Source organism: Penaeus monodon, chromosome 17 (genome assembly GCF_015228065.2).
Source record: "Penaeus monodon isolate SGIC_2016 chromosome 17, NSTDA_Pmon_1, whole genome shotgun sequence".
NCBI classification, from domain to species: Eukaryota; Metazoa; Arthropoda; class Malacostraca; order Decapoda; family Penaeidae; genus Penaeus; species Penaeus monodon.
In genome coordinates, this window is record NC_051402.1 from 17977300 (window position 1) to 17981658 (window position 4359).

The following is a 4359-nucleotide window of genomic DNA, read 5'->3' on the forward strand; positions in this document are numbered from 1 at the left end:
GAATAATAATAATAATAATAATAATAATAATAATAATAATAATAATAATAGTAATAATAATAATAATGATAATGATAATGATAATGGTAATGATAATGATAATGATAATAATAATGATAATAATGATAACAGCGTTTTCGGTGGGTCTTGCAAACCTCAAGTTAAAAGGTACATGCATTTCGCTATTAGAGGAATAGGTGAAACTGACAACTCTCCAAGCAAAGTGCAAAGACAACTTTCTGGCCCTTTGTGCTTTTTCATTTTACAGTTTATCAGTTTATGAATAAGCGAAAGATCATATTCACATCATGGGAAAAAAATACTGTCTCAGTGTCTTTAAATTCTATATTCGTAGATAGAAAGTGTTTATGTACTTTGTAAGAGTCGTGCTGTTCATCCTGACAGGAGAGTGGTGCTTCCAAATGAAGAACATTGCATAAGTAAATAGAGCTATGGCAGGAACACTGGTACGTAAATCAGTTGATATGAATTGCCATTTACTACTACATTACGTGGGTCTGTTCAAGAACCGTCTCAGGAAAGAAAGACTTCAATGCCCTTGTTCACCCTAGATGAGGAACAAACATTTCTGTAGCTTGTACATCATTATCTTGTTTAAAGCCGGCATGAAACCTAGACACGTATTCACAATGATCACTGGAAATAATATTTGTTTTAATTATCAGACTTCTGTAGCTAAAACATGGAAAAAAATACACAGTGAAAGAGAAAGCTATAACCACACCGCAGATTCACAGCCCACGAGAAAAGTTAATATGTTACTAGATCAGTGGGCCAAAAAACTTCGCAGATGAATTCACTTCGAAATTCGAAAACAGCTAGAAATCTTAACAACAACTTAACACAAACCCCGCCGATTTTGCCGAGATTAGTCCGTGGGAATGAAGTAATGCAGTTTACAAGGTACCTGAACTCATTATTCATGTAACGGGCATCTTCCTTTTAATCTTTATGATTTTATGATCATATAAAATAAACTAGGAAACCTCACAAACTCCTAAACCCAACACTGATATATATTGACCCACTGCCCCAACCTCATCTTCATCATCGTCATCTATGTTATTGTTATTGTTGTCACCATTATTTTCATTGAAATTATTGTTAACATTTACTATTACTTTTTCATTATCAATATCATTATTGATATTATAATTATTAATGTTGTTGTTGTTATTATTATTATTATTATTATTATTATTATTATTATTATTATTATTATTATTATTATTATTATTATTATTATTATTATTATTATTATTATTATTATTATTATTATTATTATTGCTGTTGTTGTTATTGTTGTTATTATTATTGATAATAATAATATTGATATCAATATTATTATATCAACAATATATTATCATTATTATTATTATTATCATTATTATCATTGTTATCATTATCATTATTATTATCATTATTATTGTTATTATTATCATTACTACCATTATTATTATTATTATCATCCTCATTATCCTCTCTATTTTTATTCAAAATATTATTGTTATCATTATTATTGCTGCTGTTGTCATTGTTACTGCTGTTATAATCATTATTATTATTATGTTATTATAATGATGATCATGATGGTGATGGTGATGAGGATGGGGATGATAACAATGATAATAATAATAATAATAATAATAATAATAATAATGATAATAATAATAAGTGTTAATGACAATAATAATAACGATAATAATAATAATAATAATAATAATAATAATAATAATTATCAATGTCGCTGTTATCACATTATTGCTGTCATTATCCTTACTAATGTTGTTTTTGTTATTATCATTATCATTATTCTGATTTCTAATATTATTGTCATCCTGCTTATTAATTATTATAACAACTATTTTCTTATTACTGTCATTATCATTGCAACCTTTATCATTCCTGTCATGCTCTCATTATTATAAACTGCTATTACTATTATCAATAATATTATTTTATTGTTAATATATATATATATATATATATATATTTATGTATATATATATATATATATATATATATATATATATATATATATGTATATATATATATATATATATATAATATATATATATATATATATATATATATATATATATATATTGAGAAGATTGTTTACTAGTTCACATTGCACGTTGTTGTATTTTGAAACTTGACGTTTTCGAAGCAGTTCTTAGAGGTCTGGGTGGAGTTAGCTTGATAAAAGTTTCTTTTTTTCTGCTGCCGGGATTGCCTTTGTAGCTGCAGTTTTCTCGCACCTTGACTGGTCTGTAAGGTTCTGAGTTCAAAATTGAAGGCAATCTTCACTTTCTTCAACTTTCTAAGGGACAGTCTAAATTTTACTACCACTGGATTGTGATATGAATTTGCGTCTGTACCAGGATATGGAAAAATCAGCGCAAGTACACACACAGATCGCCGCATGCGAGTGTGAGTGCACCGTGTGCGCACGCATCGCCCGCGCGCGTGTGTGAGCAGGGGCGCTGGTTTGCATAATTTACCCAGGGACCATAGAAATCCTGGCTTAGCATCCAGCGGGGGTTTAGTTTGTTGTTGCCCTTGCCCAGGGTTACAGGGAAGTCATTCTGGCTGAGAAGGCAGGGACAGAATGTCTGTACTGGCTTCAAAAGCAGAATCGCAGCCTCAGAAGTCAACAGCTAACTTAGGTTAGGTGGAAGAACTTCTGAGAAGGGAGATGGTGACTCTTTAAAAATACTTGGCAGAAGGAATTGGCAACCCACTGCTGTAAATTGCCAAGAAAAATCATGGTTTAATGTCCAGTAACGAATCAAGAGCAAACGGCGTAAATGGTATTTCTATTGCTTTTGGTAGGAATCCCTCGCCCGGTATGGATTGTCATGTGCAACAGGTGACACCAGACCGTCATCAAGCTGCTGTCCGCAACAAAGAACCATTGAGAATGGGAACGTGGAATATAAGAACAATGAGTGAGGCAGGAAAACTAGAGAATGTAAAACGAGAAATGGATCGGTTAAATATTAACATACTAGGAATAACTGAAATAAGATGGACAGGAGCAGGAAAGATAATTAGTGATGACAAGACCATAATATTTTCAGGAGGTGAAAGATGTCAACATGGTGTAGGGGTAATACTGGACAAAGAAAGATCAAAGAGTGTGATGGGATTCTGGGCTATTTCGGAAAGAATCGTGTTGGTGAAATTGAAAGGGCAACCTTTTAATCTATCCATCATTCAAGTATATGCTCCAACATCAGAGCATACAGATGAAGAAATTGAGGCATTCTACGAGGATTTAGAGAAGGCAAGAAAACAATGTAAATCACAGGAGATTATTTTAATCATGGGAGATATGAATGTGAAGGTAGGAAAAGGAAGAGAAGGAAATATTGTTGGACCACATGGTCTTGGAACACGAAATGTGAGAGGAGAAAGATGGGTTTGAATGGTGTCAGGAAAATAACCAAGTGATAATGAATACCTGGTTCCAACACCATCCTAGAAGGTTGTACACATGGGTAAGTCCAGGTGATAGAAGTCGTAATGAAATCGATTACATAACAGTTAATCAGAGGTTCAGGAACGCAGTTCAACAGGTAAAAGGGTACCCAGGAGCAGATTGTGCCAGTGATCATGTCCTGCTAGTTTGCCATCTGCAGGTTAAGCTCAGGAAACTAAAAAAAACAAAAGTAACATCAAAACTTGAGGTTGGGGAACTCAAACATAATCCAGAAATGAAAGAACAGTTTACAGTAGAAGTTAAAAATCGCTATAGTGCATTAGAGAGCGTAAGTGAAACACCAGATGCTTGGGTTATTTTTCGAGACGCCATTGTTGAGGTAGCGGAGAGTGTTCTGCTGAAGAAGAAAACAAAGGCGAAACAAAAATGGATGACAGCTGAGATACTTGACATGATGGATAAAAGAAGGGCTACGAAGCAAGAAAATATAGAAAAATACAAACAACTGGATGAAAGCATTAAAAAGAAATGCAACGAGGAAAAAGAAACATGGCTCAACAGCAAATATGAGCAAGTTGAGAGCTTAAAGAATAAGGATGCGAGGAATATGCATTGGGAAATCAAGGAAATAGTGGGACGGAAAATGTGCGTTTCAAGTGGATGCATAAGAGCAAAAGATGGAAGTATACTCCTGGAGAAAGAAGACATCATGAGCAGATGGACAGAGTACATCAGCGAACTGTTTGAAGATGGAAGAGGTGGAAGACCTGTTATCAGGAAAGAAGTAGATGAACCAAGCATAATGCAGGAAGAAGTACAGTATGCACTTCATAGAATGAAAAATGGTAAGGCTACAGGACCGGACAACATAGCAATAGAGTTGGTAAAAGAAC